Below are 16,993 nucleotides of genomic sequence, written 5' to 3' on the forward strand. Positions count from 1 at the left end.
CATCCACTAAAACAAGAGTAAGTCTGTGAGCATGGCAGTGTATATATAATGCCTGCGGGACCTCTTTCCTGAACCTCTCTTGTACTCCGTTATTGCACCCGGACATCACTGCCGCCCCATCATAACACTGACCTATACACGCGTTCTTATCAATAACACACTGGGCGAGCGTCTGTTCAATGCTTTTAAGAAGCGACTCTGCGTCCAACCCTTTTGCTGGAGCGAAGTGCAAGATTTCTTCAAGCACTGTTTCGTTATTCAAATACCGCACCACCACTTGGTATTTGCTCCTTTTTACTCAAGTCTTTACATTCACCCACCATGATGGCAAAATGTCCAGCCTCCTTGATTTCTGCACTTACTTGACGTCTGACCATATCTGCCCTAATACCCATAACTTAATTTTGGATATCATGATGGGTGCTTTTTGCATTTCCAGGATTGTTCTCTTTTTTTTTAGCTACAGTCGTATAAAACTGCCCAATTACACTGAGCAACTCAACAAAGTTTCCCCTATTGCCAGATCCATCATTCTCCCGGTGTCCTCGCTGGGCAATGCCTTGGCACGCAATATAGCGTAGAGACTCAACCACTGCTCTCATATACCCAAGATTTTCTTGGACAATCTTTGCATGTCCTTTATCAAGCATATTTCCCAACCTTGAACCATCTGGTTTTCACAATGTGAATTTGGCCCATGCCTCCATAGCAAACTTATGAGCTGCACTTACATGGTGGGTTTTGAAAGCTGTTGTAGCTTTCCGCCAGTTGCGGTAACCAGTGACAGTGAAGGTAGACTCAGAATGGAACCCATGTCCTCCACACAGGAAATGCCTGCATCTTTTGTGATCAAATACTCCAGCCAGGAGTACAGGTCAAACCAGCCACGAATACTCCTTTGCTGATTGCCAAACTGTTGCAAAGGGTAATTTTTCAATGCTGGCCAATGGGGTCCTTCCTCAGGCTGCTGGCTAACATCACTAATAGTATTCCCACTAGCAATAAGAACAGCTTCATCCACGTTCTCTTCCGAATCCCGCTCCATTTCTTGTTCCTCTACTTTGCCCTCACACTCCTTCAATGAACTGCTGTCGTCCTCATCCTCACTTACTTCTTTCTGCATGTCACTTTCAATTAAGACAGGCTCAGGCTGAGACACCACTGATTCCTCTGGATGAGGTCGTTTTCTGACTAAAAATCGATCCATTTTTCACGCCGGCCAAAGTAATGCATGTGCCAGGCCCACGCTAGCTTGTAAAAGCACTGTGTGTGTGTGTGATTGATTCGTTAGTCTTGTGAGACCATGGGCCTGTTCCTGAATCCTGCACAATGTATGTATACTATCAATCTCTCGAGTGAGTGACATCACCACCTTAAGTGATCTTAGATCAGCTTAACTGATCTGAGGACAGCAAACGACAAGACAATGACAACGAGCGAATAAGCAGAAGTGTGGACTGGATCTGAACTTAGACCAGCACAAAGTTTATAACTTTATTGCTGCGTGGGTGCTATGGTAATTGGGGACACTGTTTCACTAGATCAACTGGAGAAACAAGCTGTATTCAAAACTATACAGAGAAAGCAGCTGCGATTTGTATGTCAAATTTCAGTTAATTTCTCGGTGGTGCTATTGTAATTTCTGAAGCCCCCACCACTTCAGCGCCACCCCTGAAACCTGCAGATTAGGAGGTGGAGAGAAGACAAGATTAAAAAATGAACTGCATTTCATCTTAATTTTTGCAACTATCTCAGTGCTTTAATTGACTTCATTTTGTTTTACACTTTTTAATTTTTTTATAATGTATTTCATTTTTACATTTTCTTAAATATCTGAATACTAAGAAACTTGAAGTTGTGTGGTGTTTTAATCGTTTTTGACAAGAGACAAAGTTTATAAACCCCATCACAATTTTTTCTTGTTGCAGGCTGTCAGATATTCTCAGATTGGGGCCTCAACACCCTGGATTTTCATGTGGCCCAGGTAGGTGAGGGTGTACGGGGATGCCCTGTCCATGTATCAGTTTTGATTTAGTACCACGTGAAGGTAAGTGAACACTTGGGGCAAGTGATCATAATATGATCAAATTCACCTTGATTTTACGAAGGAAAACCTGAAGTCACTCGTTTCAGTATTACAGTGGAGTAATTATTTGATGGTATAGTTTCCATGGTGTTGCAGAATATGGTTAGAGGAGAACATGCAGTTGTATTTCATTGATGAAAATAGCATTTGAAAATATTCAGCTTCAAATGATATTGATGGATAGGATGATTTTTTTCCCCCAAAATGAATGAACCTACAATGATGTTGCAAAGTGTAAGTTAATAGCTGACGTCTTACACCTACATTTCCTGCAACGAGAAAGCCCAGAAATGGACATCATAGCCTTGGGATGGGTCTGCTATTCAGAACAGTAACTTCTGCTCAGCATTGTGAAATTTTGGAATTCCCTATCCCGGAAAGCTGTGGAGACATGACACCGAGTTTACTCACAAATGAAACGAGCAGGGTTTTAGTCAATAAGAGTGTCAAATGTTAGAACAGTTGATTTGGATCAGCTTTATGTTGTTAAGTGGTCAAGCAGGCTCCAGAGGCACCCTCATGATCCTGTTCCCTGCTCTATTTAGACCAGTCAGGTACGGCATCTTCATGGTCAAAAACATGGCAGAATCCAAGCCAGGCTGAACCGCAGAGGGATAAGGCCTCAATCTACCCAGCAGCTTGTTGGCGAATGTGCAGGCGCTGGAGAATAAACTTGAGGATCTGAGGGAAAGTCTGTTGTATCAGAGGCAAATGAGAAACATCTCAATTGTTTACTGTATTGAAACTTGTGGGTGTGTTTTCTCCCCTGATTTATTTAATGTGTACAGTGAAACAATATTACAAAAAATAAGAGACATCTTGGGAATCAAAGTTGGCAGTGAAAACATCAATAATTTTAGATATGCGGATGACAGTGTGTTAATTGCAAGTACGGAGGAAGAACTACAAAACTTAATTGATAAAATTGTTGAAGAAAGTGCAAAAATGGGTCTATCAATTGCAAAAAGACAGAACGTATGGTGATATTCAAAAAGAAGGAGAATCCTATCTGCAGGCTGAGAATAAACGGGGAAGACATAAAACAAGTACAGAACTTTTGCTACTTAGGAAGCTGGGTGACATCAGATGGCAGGTGTGACATGGACATCAAAAGAAGAATAGGGATGGCAAAAGACACCTTTATGAGAATGAAGAGTATACTGACCAATACTAAACTAGGCATGACAACCCTTCTCAGAGTACTGAAATGTTACGTTCATAGAGTTATGTTATATGGCTCAGAATGTTGGACAATACCTAGTAACATGAGGAAACAAATTGTAGCAGCAGAGATGTGGTTTTAGAGGAGGATGCAAAGAATATCATGGACAAAATGAATATCTAATGAAGATGTCATGAACAGAGCAAACACAAAAAAAAAATAATGTATGAGATCATGAAAAGGCAATGTAACTTCATTGGACATGTGATTAGGAAAGAGGAGTTAGGTGCACAGTAATTATGGGAAAGATTGAAGGGAAGAAAGCAAGAAGAAGACAAAGACAAATGGTGATGGAGATAGCAGCCAGAGAACTGGAAATGAATACCAATGAATTGATCCACTTGACCCGAAACAGGAGTGTGTGGGCCATGGCAGTCAAAGCTCAAACTGGGCACGGCACCTGATGATGATGATGATTGAAACTTGGTTATCTGTGGACACGCTGGTTACAGCAGTCAGACCAGAAGGATTTACGGAATGGACCTAACTGTGAACTCGGGAAAGGCAAAGGGAGGAGGCTTGTGTTTTATGATAAATTCTCATTGATGCTCCTTTGTGGTGGTTCTGTCAATGCGTTCCCCAGCTTGGAATACCTAACGATCAAATGCAGACCATTCTATTCACCTTGGGGATTCTCTTGTGTAATCCTGATTGTAGCAGCAAACTACAAAAGCAGGCACTCGCAACACTGCATGATGTCCTCTGCAGGCAAGAAACAGCATCCAATGCAGTTCAAATTATATTTGGAGACTTCAGTCAGGCTTGTTTGAAGAAAACCCTGCCCAATTATCACCAGCATATAACCTGTAGCATCAGAGGTCCCAACACATTAGACCATGGCTACATTAAGATAAGGAATGCCTCCCATTCCTTGCAAGATCGCATTTTGGTAAATCGGATCACTTGGCTGTCCTTCTCCCACCTGCATACATGCAGAGCGTAAAAATCAAGGCTCTAGCATTTAGGGCGACTAAGAGGTGGTAGCAGGAGGCAGAGGAACGAATACAGGATTGCTTTGAGTCAGTGGCCTGGGTGGTGTTCACACATTCATCCAGAGACCTGAATGAATACACCAGGGTTGTAACAGACTTTATCAAAGCAGCTGTAGATGAGTGTGGCCCCACTTCTAAATCATACAGACTCTTCCCCATTGAGAAGCCCTGGATGAACCATGAGATCCAAAATTTGCTGAGGGACAGATCAGAGGCTAAGAAAGCCACAAGACGTGCAGGTAGGATCTCTGGAAATCCATCTCATGCGCATACTTGAATCAACAAGGGATGCTCAACACCTGTGGCAGGGCTTCAATTACCTCCTACAAAATTAAATCAAGCAACACGGGAGACAACAGGGCTTTGCTTCCAGTTGAGCTCAATGCCTTCTATGCTCACTTTGACTGTCAGAACATGGATGAACCATCGCAAAACCCCACACTTCACACTGATCTCAGTCTCTGAAGCTGCATGTGGGCTGCCTTCAGGAGGGTGAATCCAAGGAAAGCATCCAGACTGGACGTTCTAAAATCTTGTGCCGACCAACTGGCTGGCATGCTCGCTGAGATCTTTAATCTCACTTTGGGCAGTGTGTACCCACCTGTTTCAAGCAGGCTTCAATTATACTGGTGCCCAAGAAGAGTGTGGTGACCTGTCCCAATGATTATCACCCAGTAGCACTTACATTCACAGTGATGAAGTGGTTTGAGAGGCTGGTGATGAAAATATTATCTCCTGCCTGAAAGGAGACTTGGATCCGCTCCAATTTGCATACCGGAGCAACAGGTCTACAGCAGAAGCTATCTCATTGGCTCCTCACCCAACCCTGGAACACCTGGACAGCAAAGATGCAGACATCAGGATGCTCTTTATTCACTACAGCTCAGCATTCAATACCATCATCCCTAAAACCTTGGCCTCAATGTGCATTGGATCCTTGATTTCCTCACCTGTAGACCCTAGTCTGTTTAGATTGGCAACATCTCCTCCACAATCTCCACCAGCACAGGTGAACCGCAAGGTATTTTGTCCCCTGCTCTACTCACTTTACACCCCCAATGCCATATTCAAGTTTGCTGATGACACCGCTGTTGTGGGCTGAATCAAAGGTGGTGACGAATCAGCATACAGAATGGAGAATGAATATTTGGCTGAGTGATGTCATAACAACAACCTCTTACTCAATGTCAGCAAGTCTGAGGACTGATTGCAGACTTCAGGAGAGGGAAACCAGAGGTCCATAAGCCAGTAATCATCGGAGGATCAGAGGTGGGGAGGGTTAGCAACTTCAAATGCCTTGGTGTTACTATTTCAGAAGACCTGTCCTGGACCTAGCTCTCAAGTGCAAGTTAATCACGACAGTACCTCTACTTTCTTAGGAGTCTGTAGAGATTCAGCATGACATCCAAAACTTTGAAAAACTTCTATTTTCTTTTTCAATATTTTTATTAGTTTCTACATAAAAGAATAGAGAGTACAAGAAAGTACATATAAACGTCGAAAAAACAACTACAAATTATATTATATCTGTTCATAATAACAATCTCATTACCCCATATTCATGTAGGTTAGTCAAAGTTATATTGAAATATACTAATTTATTACAAAAAAATCTAACACCTACCAAGACCGAAGCTGTTTATTAAGGAGCAAAAAAGGTAAAATATCTTCTCATATAATAAAAATTAATAATAGCCAACATCTAAATTTAAAGAATGAAATGAGGGTTTTGAAAGTTTTGAAAATAATTCAGAAAGGGTCCCCACAATGTTTGGCAGTCTTGACAAGATTCAGAAATTGAACAACGAATCTTCTGTAACTCTAAGCATGACATAACGTCACATAACCATTGAGCATGAGTAGGAGGAGAAACATATTTCCATTTAAACAAAAGCGCCCTCCTAGCTATAAGAGAGCTAAAGGCCAAAATATGTAAATCAGATGTCTTCAGCTTGATATCTTGTCCTGCAACAATACCGAATAGGGCCGTCAGAGGATTAGGCTTAAAATTGACTTTGAAAAGTAAAGAAAAAGTTTGAATAACTTCCTTCCAATATTTTTCAAGACATGGACAAGTCCAAAACATATGAATTAATGAAGCTTCTCCATTATTGCATCTGTCACAGTAGGGAGATATATCCGAATAAAAATGAGATAGCTTATCTTTAGTCATATGGACTCTACGTACCACCTTAAATTGTATGAAGGAATGGTGAGCACATAGTGATGACGTATTAACCAGTTTAAAAATTTCATTCCGTTTCCTCAGATATTGATGTCTGTAAGTCTTGTTCCCAGAGATTCTTAATTTTGTCTAAAGGAACATTCCTCATCTCCAGTAACATACCATAAATATTAGATATTCAACCATTATAGAAAGGTGTCAAATTAAATACTACATCTAGTAAGTTCTTATCTGAGCTTATAGGAAATATACATAATTGAGATCTTAGAAAGTCTCTAACTTGTAGATATCTAAAAAAGTGAGTTTTGGGTAAGCTATATTTAACTGACAATTGCTCAAATGAAAAAAGATTTCTTCCACAAACAGATCCCAAAAACATTTAATACCCAATCTGTCCCATTCTTTAAAAACTAAATCAGTCACGGAGGGTTTAAAAAATTAGAATAAATGGGACTAGAAAGGGAAAAACTCAATAAACGAAAATGTTTTCTAAATTGCATCCAGATCCTCGAAAGTCTGTTTAACTATTAAATTATCAGTTAGTTTACTTACAAGTAAAGGAAGTGAGAATCCAAGAGAGAAATAATAGAAAATTTATTAACAGAATTAGCTTCTAAAGAAACCCATACCAGACAGTCTACACGATAAATATAATATATCCAAAACACAAGATATCGTATATGAACTGCCCAGTAATAAACTTAAAATTAGGTAAGGCTAAACCTCCAGACTTTTTAGGTTTTTGAAGATGAACTTTATTTAAACGAGGATGTTTATTTTTCCATATATAGGAGGATAAAATAGATTCAAGAGAGTCAAAAAAGGATTTAGAAATAAAAACAGGTAAAGCCTGAAAAAGATATATAAATTTAGGTAGAATATTCATTTTAATAGAATTAATTCATCCAATCAATGATATTGAAAGAGGTGACCAATTTAATAATATCTTTTTTTACATGGTTCAATAAAGTAAGAAAGCTTTCTTTAAACAGGTATTCGTAATTCTTAGTGATTGTTACTAAGTTAAATAAGTAAATTCTGTTAACATATCCAAATACCAAATAAGTAAATTGATTCCTTACAATTTTAAAAGGAAGATTAGTATTAATTGATACCAAATTATTTAAAGGAAATAATTCCATCTTATGTAGATTCGATTTATATCCTGAAAACTGGCTAAAACAGGAGAGTAAAGAAAGTACACAAGGTAATGAAATCTCAACAATAGAGATAAAAAGCAATATATCATCAGTGTAAAGCGAGATTTTGTAGATGATACCTCTCCTTGAAATACCACAGATATCATTAGATTCTCGAAAAGCAATAGCAAGGGGTTCTAAAGCTAAATCAAGAAGCAAAGAACTCAAGTGGCAACCTTGTCTAGTTCCGTGGTGAAGTTTAAATGGTTTGGAATTTTGAAAATTAGTAAGAACTCGAGCAGAAGGAGATAAATAAAGTAATTTAATCCATTGAATAAATCTGGTCCAAAATTAAATTTTTTTAAGGTTTTAAATAAATAATTCCATTCAACCTGATCGAAGGCCATCTCAGCATCTAAGGATATCACACATTCCGATATCTCCTGAGAAGGAGAGTAAATAACAATTAATACACAGCATATATTAAAATGGGAATGTCAGTTTTTAATAAATCCAGTCTGATCATCAGAAATAATAGAAGGCAAAATATTTTCAATCCTATGAGCCAGAACTTTAGAAAGAATTTTAGTATCTACATTAAGTAATGAAATTGGCCTAGATGAAAAGCATTCAGTTGGGTCCTTGTTCTTTTTAGGATAAGCGAAATAGAAGCTTCATAAAAAGATTGAGGCAAACTACCCAATTTGAAAGAATCCAAAAAGACAAAGTGTAACTTTGGTATAATTAATGAAGAAAAAGTCTTATAAAATTCTCCAGAAAATCCATCTGGACCCAAAGCCTTCCCCGAGTGTAATGAATGTATAGCCTCGGCTATTTCCTCATAAGAGATGGGTTGATCCATCTGTTTGCAATTATCTGCAGAAAGTGCAGGGATATTTAATTGATCTAAAAAATTGTTCATTACAGTATTACCTTTAGGGGAGTCAGAACTATAAGGTTTAGAATAGAATTCTCTAGAAGAGTCATTTATTTCAGAGTAATCATTTGTCCTATCACCATTAGTTTTGCAAATTTCTTTAATTTGTCGTTTAACTACAGAAGTTTTTAACTGGTTGGCCAATACTTTGCCTGATTTATCTCCATGAATGTAGAATTGAGTTTTATCTTTAAGAAGCTGAATTGCAATTGGATATGTTAACAGAAGTTTATATTTAGTTTTAACTTCAACACATCTTTTATATAAAACAGGATCTGGAGTTATAGCATATTTTTGATCTAATTGTTTTAGTTGATTGGCTAATTCAATTCTTTCCTTATTAGCTTTATTCTTAACACTAGCAGTATAAGAAATAATTTGTCCTCTAATATAGGCCTTGAAAGCATCCCATACAATAAGATTAGAAGTCTCTTCCTTTTCATTCTCTTCAAAAAACAAAATAACATGCTTCTCTAGAAATTTTTAAAATTCCTTATCAGATAACAAAGTTTTATTAAAATGCCAGAATCTGTTGGTTTGAAGACGACCAGGGAGTTTTAAAGATAAGAATATAGGAGCATGGTCTGAAACAGCAATCTTTCTACATTCACAGGAATGATCTGATGAAATCATTTGACTTTCGATAAAAAAAAATCAATCTTGGAATATATGTGACGAACATGGGGAAAAAACGAATATTCCCTATCTAAGGGATGTAAGAAACGCCAAACATGAACTATACCACACTTCAATAAAAAGGATTGAATAAACAAAGCTGGTTTATTAAGAGATGCTGGTTTAGAAGATGATCAGTCTAAGATTGGGTCTAGCCAACAGTTAAAATCTCCTCCCATCACCAAAGAATAAAGATTCAGATCTGGTAAAAAAGAAAAAAAAATTCAAAGAATCCTGGGTCATCTACATTTGGGGCGTACACATTGGCAAATACTATTAACTTATTATCTAGTTTTCCTGAGACTATAACAAAACATCCATTAGACACTACTTTATGTTGGACAAAGGAAAGTGTATTATCTATAAGAATCGAAACTCCTCTAGATTTGGCCTGGAAAAGAAGAGTGAAAACAAAGTCCATTCCAACGGCTAAAAATCCGTACATTATCACATTTGCGTATTTGAGTTTCTTGTAAAAAAAATAGGGACCTTAAATTTCTCAATATAAGCAAAAATCTTATTACGTTTAACAGGGTGATTTAATCCTTTCATGTTAAAACTGAGTAAATTAATAGATTGGTCCATTTTTAATATTATTTAAAGGAAGGGTTAAAATGTAAGTTAAAAACCAAGCCATAAGCCATGAGAAATGGTAACCAAGCAACAAGTTGGCTAAAACTTCAAAAACAGCTTCTAAGAAAAAAAACAAACCCCCAAAAAACCTGGTGATCACTCCAATTAGTTCAAGGATATTTATTTCAACCTAAATAGATTAAACAAAACCCAAACAAGAGATTCAGCTCTCATATATCAAAAATACAGTATTAAAAAATGAAAGAAAATTAGTTACAAAGGTTTACCAAAAGTAAAAGATACAGTTATTCATACAGATAGACATTGAACATTAATCTTATATCTTCATGGAAAAAAACAGACTAAGCATTTAGCTTTCAAATTTTAAAAAATCTTTGTGCTTCAACATTTAAACAAAGCAATTCGAAGGATCCATCTTTAATTAGATTCTCAGTCAAACTGGGTAGCCAAGGGACGGGTTAAAACCCTTGTTTAAAAAAAAATTCTAACAGAGCTTGTTTAAACTTAACACACTCCTGCATAACCTCAAGCAAATAACCTTTGAGAATCTTAATATTCCATCCTATAACTAGACATGCCCCTTTGATGGGATTTGTGGATTAAAGGTTTCTCATTTAATCTTATGTCTTCATGTAAGGAGAAATTAAACAGTTAGCCTTGAGACTTAACCTTTGGATTTTAAAAACTTTTGTTCAATAGTCAAGCGGAACCATTTGAAAGAACCGTTTTTACATGTAACTCTGAGTTGGGCTGGGTAGCCAAGGGAAGGCTTGAAACCCATATTAAAAAACTTGGACATAACTTCTTTGAATTTAACACGTTCCTGCATAACCTCAGGTGAATAATCTTCAACAATTCTAATCTTGCGACCATTATAGTCAATCATGCCCCTTCAATGAGTTTCGCGAATTAAGAGTTCCTTTGTTTTAAATTCTTGATCTTTGTTATTCAGCGTTAAGAGACCTAAACTGAGGAGATCTGTTAACTCATTCGATCATAGGCACAGACGTCAAAATCTCCAGAAATAATTCTTGCAAAAAATTTGCAAAAAACTCTATAGGATGGTTACCTTCGATTAATTCTTCGAGACCCAGAACCGGTAAATTGTTCCTTCTACTATTTTCTAGGTCGATAACACGGAACGACCACTCTCCGCTGAACATCGACGACTCCTCTGTAGAGATCCTTAAGAGCACCAAATTTCTTGGTGTTCACCTGGCAGAGAATCTCACCTGGTCCCTCAAAACCAGCTCCATAGCAAAGAAAGCCCATCAGCGTCTCTACTTTCTGCGAAGGCTGAGAAAAGTCCATCTCCCACTCCCCATCCTCACTACATTCTACAGAGGTTGTATTGAGAGTATCCTGAGCAGCTGCATCACTGCCTGGTTCGAAAATTGCACCGTCTCGGATCGTAAGACCCTGCAGCGGATAGTGAGGTCAGCTGAGAAGATCATCAGGGTCTCTCTTCCCGCCATTACAGACATTTTACACCACACGCTGCATCTGTAAAGCAAACAGTATAATGAAGGACCCCACGCACCCCTCATACAAACTCTTCTCCTTCCTGCCATCTGGCAAAAGGCACTGAAGTATTTGGGCTCTCACAACCAGACTATGTAACAGTTTCTTCCCCCAAGTCATCAGACTGCTCAGTACCCAGAGCCTGGACTGACACCAACCTACTGCCCTCTACTGTGCCTATTGTCTTGTTTATTATTTATTGTAATGCCTGCACTGTTTTGTGCACTTTATGCAGTCCTAGGTAGGTCTGTAGTCTAGTGTAGTTTTGTGTTGTTTTACGTAGTTCAGTGTAGTTTTTGTATTGTTCGTATAGCACCATGGTTCTGAAAAACGTAGTCTCGTTTTTACTGTGTACTGTGCCAGCAGTTATGGTCGAAATGACGATAAAAAGCAACTTGACTTGACTTGACTTCTGTCTTAACTTTTCGTTGGACTTCGATTGGTTTTCACAAAACTTCTGCAATTCAGCCACTACTGTTTCCAGAGCCAACAAATTTTCCTCATTATTCTTGGTATGTTTATTGTGTTCATTAAGAGTTTGTTGAATAGAGTCCAATTTACCATCTATTTGTTTAAATTCAGTGCTGAATTGTTGAAACTTCTCAGAGGCTTCTCGTGTACAACTTTGTAGCAATTCCATAATAGAATCCAAAGAGGCAGGAAAATCATCCTTTTTAGTACCTCTGGCACTCCTTCCAGCCGTAATGAAAGAATATCACACTTAAAAAAAGAAGTTTCAAGACAGGTTGGAAATAGTAAGATAATTAAAATTGGAGCAACGGCAGATTGCTGTTACCCCATCAGCCACCACCAGGAAATCTGACAGACTTCTATAGATGCGTGGAGGAGAGTGTATTGACTGGTTGTATCACAGCCTGGTATGAAAACACCAATGCCTTTGAACGGAAAATCCTACAAAAGGTAGTGGATTTGGCCTAGTGCGCAATAGATAAAGCCCTCCCAATCGCCGAACACATTCACATGAAATGCTGTGGTAAGAAAGCAGCATCCATCATCAGTGATTCTCACCAACCAGACCATGGTTTTTTTTCTGGCTGCTGCCATCAGGTAGAAGGTGCAAGAGCCTCAGGACTCACATCACCAGGTTCAAAAACAGTTACTACACCTTCAACCATCAGCCTCTTGAACAAAAGGAGATAACTACACTCACTTGCCATCCATTGAGATGTTCCCACAACCAATGATCTCACTTTAAACTCTCTTTATCTTATTATCATGTTCTCATTATTTATTGCTATTTATTTATATTTACATTTGCAGAGTTTGTTGTCTTCTGCACTCTGGTTGATCTTTCATTGATCCTGTTATTGTTACTATTCTATAGATTTGCTGAGTAAGCCCACAGGAAAAAGAACCTCAGGGTTGTATATGGTAACATATACCGTATGTACTTTGATAATAAAATTTACTTTGAACTTTTGTAACATTCACCTCTTAGACTTGCCATCAGAAATACCTTACTTATACTTCATTAGGGAATTACATAATTTTATAGGATTAGTAGATTATCTTTTTTTTAAAGAAAAAAGAGATTCGATCCTTATCCTCAATCCATATTTTCCCCGTTCTGGGAACATCCCTGCTTTTTTTAAAAAAAAAACTATTTGCTATAATATCTAGACCATAACACGATGTCATTTGTATCCCTCAAGAAGAATTCCTAAATGCTTTGTTTTATTTTATTCTATAGCCTAATTAATAATTTGCTACTTAGTGTTTTCCATCACTACCACTCCACTGTGAAACTGCTAAGCAGTCTCTGCTCTCTCTACCAAATCCTTTTGCTAATTACAAAATAAATGTTGCCTTGAGGTTTCCTCAGATCTAAACTAATGGAAAATTTAGTCCAAAATTTAATTATTACATAAACGTATTTGGAGGGTATGTCAATTGGGAATAAGAAATTTAAATTCTCTTGAACTATTTTTAATACATTGCTTAACAAATTTACATCAAAATCCCTTGTGGACCATTTTAGCAATCATTAACCTAGTTTTTAAAAACAGATTATTGATTTTATTAAAATTTTGCATGTTAATTGGACATAATTGCAAAATAATATTTCTAACAAAAACAGAAAATTTAACCTTTTGAAGCTTAGTTTCTAAGGGAGTGCGTTAGGAAATTAAGCTATAGAGTTTGCTCTCAAATGTTTCACATGATACAGTAGTTAGTGACTTAATGAACTTTAGTGCTGAAGTTTATCTGGTCATGCCTTTAGGTGAAAGGAGGGCACAGTACTAGAATACATTCAGCCATTTTCCATTGAATCACAGGGGCATTGTGCAATTTGGATAAAAGAACCCTTCTGTGAAAGATTCCAAAAGAGAAAAATGAAAATCCAATTACAAATGTAACATAGCAGCAAAACGCAGGAAATAAAGAGCACGCATTAGTTGATTCTGTCTGTGAATACAATGTGATCGCGGCATGGGGTGTCAGGGACGGGTAGCACCTCTAGTGGGGGGACATGTCGCGTCCTTTTCAGGAGGTTCGTCCACCTTTGGTCCCCACCTGGCAGTCAGCTCTCACCTGTGGCTCCCTGTAGCTGTTTGCATGCGACAGCGGCCACACCCTGGGCAACCGCTTCGACAAGCCGGCTAAATTAGGTGAGGGTAGCTGACGGGTCTCAAACCCTCGGTGAGATGGAGAGTTGTCTATCCCAGCATGTGAAGACAGACTCCGGCGGATTGAGCGGACGAGACCAATGGAAAGTCCAACGGTCAAGAAGGCGGTCTCTGCAAGCGTCGTGGAACGTGTAGAGCAGGACAAGACACAGAAGGTGTCCTGGTCATCCACTGCACCTAGTCCCATCTCCAGCCGTCTCGACTCTGTCTTGTCACTGAATCCAGATGGGAACTGGGAAGAGAGAGTGAGGCTGACGCTGCGCAACTCTCCCTCACTTAAATCCAAATCACGCGCCAGTCTCGACACCATCATCACCCTCAACCTTTGAAGTCCTGTGGCGATGGGCGAGCGACGAAGCGGCAGGTGTGGATACACTGGGAACTGTAGTCACGGACCTGCACGCAGGCGGCTCGGGTCTCACGGTCGCTTTTCGCTGACCGAGGCAGCGGTGAAACTCGGCGTCCAGCTGGGCGACTGAGCAGCTCTCTTCAGGAACGCACTGCTCACCTCCGTAGTGTGAGGAAGGGGCTAGAAAAGATGCCCTAAACATTGCCTGCTTCATTACACCCTGGCCAATTTACCGCGGCTGGCGGGGATCCTGTCTTGGCAGTCGAACAAACACAACAAAACGCAAGGTGACACCGCTCACCATTGGCATTTGGAACGTGCGCACGCTATTGGACAACCCAACAGCAAACAGACCAGAGAGAAGAACAGCCTTAGTTGCCAGAGAGCTTGCAAGATACAACTTAGCAGCCCTGAGTGAGACTTTTCTTGCCAACTAGGTCAGCTGACTGAAACTGGAGGCGAATACACTTTTTTCTGGAGCGGTCGCAGCAGCGATGAGCGTCGTAATGCTGCAGTTGGATTCGCCGTCAGGAGTCACCTTGTTCGGAAACTTGCCAGTCTCCCCAAGGGTGTGAACGACCGGCTCATGACACTACAGCTTCCGCTACAGAACAGAAGTCAAGCCACCCTGATCGGCGCCTATGCCCCCACAATGACCAACCCGGACAAGACGAAAGACGGGTTCTATGAAGAACTAGACGCCTTACTATCGGCAGTGAGCAGCACCGACAGTCTGATCTTGCTCGGCGACTTCAATGCAAGAGTAGGGCGCGACTCTGCAGCCTGGCAGGGAGTCGTTGGGAGTCAGAGAGTGGGCAAATGTAACAGTAACGGCCTGCTCTTACTGAAGACCTGTGCAGCACACGACTTCCTCATCACCAACACAACTTTCCGCCTGCCTATCCGTAACAAGTCCTCCCGGATGCACCCCCCCCCCCGCTCTAAGCATTGGCATCTTATCAACCATGTCATTGTCAGGAGGAAAGACAGGCAGGATGTCAGTGACCAAGGCCATGTGTGGTGCTGACTGCTGGGCAGATCACAGGCTCATCGTCTCCAAAATGAAGCTCCGCATCGGACCCAAGAGGTGACCACAAGGAAGCAAGGCTATGAAAAGATTCAATGTGGCCAGGCTGAAGAACCCCAGCATAGCATCAGCACTGGCTGAAGATTTAGAAACCAAGTTTGCTGACCTACACCTTGCAGGCAGCGCTGTAGGCGACTGGGATCATTTCAGGGATGCTGTCCATTCATCTGCACTGAAGATGCTCGGGCTCTCTACCCGCAAGCAGCACGACTGGTTCGACGAGAATGATGAGGAGATACAGGCTCTACTTGTTGAAAAGCACAGCCTTTATCGTAACCATCAGAACGACCCATCATCAGCTGCCAAGAAAAACGCCTTTACCAGTGCTCGCAGGACACTCCAGAATAAACCGCGTAAAATGCAAGATGCCTGGTTGAGCGCCAAGTCAGATGAAATACAAGGATACGCTGACAGAAACGACCTGAAACGATTCTATGAAGTCCTCAACACTCTCGACGGACCTCAGTCTCTCGGGAGTTCCCCCCTCCTGAGTATAGATGGGACAACTCTTATTACAGAGAAGGCTCAGATCCTGCAGAGATGGGCTGAACACTTTGAAGCCGTCCTCAACCGACCGTCATCTATTAACGATGAGGCGATAGACAGGATTCCCCAGGTTGACATCAACAGCGCCATGGATGACCCACCGGTAGTAGCCGAAGTCACGGAAGCTGTCAGCCAACTATCCAGTTGGAAAGCCCCAGGTGCGGTCGCCATACCTGCAGAGATCTACAAAGCTGGTGTCCTGTACTTATAGAGAAGCTCACCGAGTTGTTCTAGTCTTTTTGGAAGCAAGGAGCTATTCCTTGGGAACTTAAAGTTGTATCCATCGTACACCTCTACAAGAGGAATGGCAATCGACAAGTACGTGACAACTATCGAGGAATCTCGCTGCTCTCCATCGCAGGAAAAAACCCTTGCAAAAGTCCTGCTAAATCGTCTGGTCAATCATCTGGAGCTGGGCCAACTGCCAGAGTCACAGTGTGGCTTTCGCAAAGATCGTGGGACTATTGACGTCATTTTTGCCGCGCGCCAACTTCAGGAGGAGTGTCAGGAGCAGAATCGCGAACTCTACACAACTTTTGTTGACCTCACGAAAGCCTTCGACACTGTCTGCCGACAAGGCCTGTGGGGGATCATGTCAAAGCTCGGCTGCCCCGCCAAATTCATTCAGATGGTACGCCAGTTCCATGATGACATGATGGCCAGAGCGCTGGACGGCGGAGAATCCTCTGAGGCGTTCCCAGTCACCAATGGTGTCAAACAGGGCTGTGTGCTCGCACCCACACTGTTCAGCGTAATGTTTACTGCCATGCTGAATGATGTCTTCCAGGACAGTGATGCTGGAATCAGCCTCAAGTACAGAGTGGATGGGAAGCTCTTCAACCTGAGAAGAATTCAAGCAATTACCAAAGTGAAGGAGACTGTTCTGAGAGACTTCCTCTTTGCCGATGACTGCGCCCTGTATGCTGGCTCGGAGTCAATATGGACAGATTCTCCACAGCTTGTGACAACTTTGGACTCACCATCAACATCAAAAAGGCTGAAGTGATGCACC

Source organism: Mobula birostris, chromosome 9 (assembly GCF_030028105.1).
Source record: "Mobula birostris isolate sMobBir1 chromosome 9, sMobBir1.hap1, whole genome shotgun sequence".
In the NCBI taxonomy this organism is placed as follows: Eukaryota; Metazoa; Chordata; class Chondrichthyes; order Myliobatiformes; family Myliobatidae; genus Mobula; species Mobula birostris.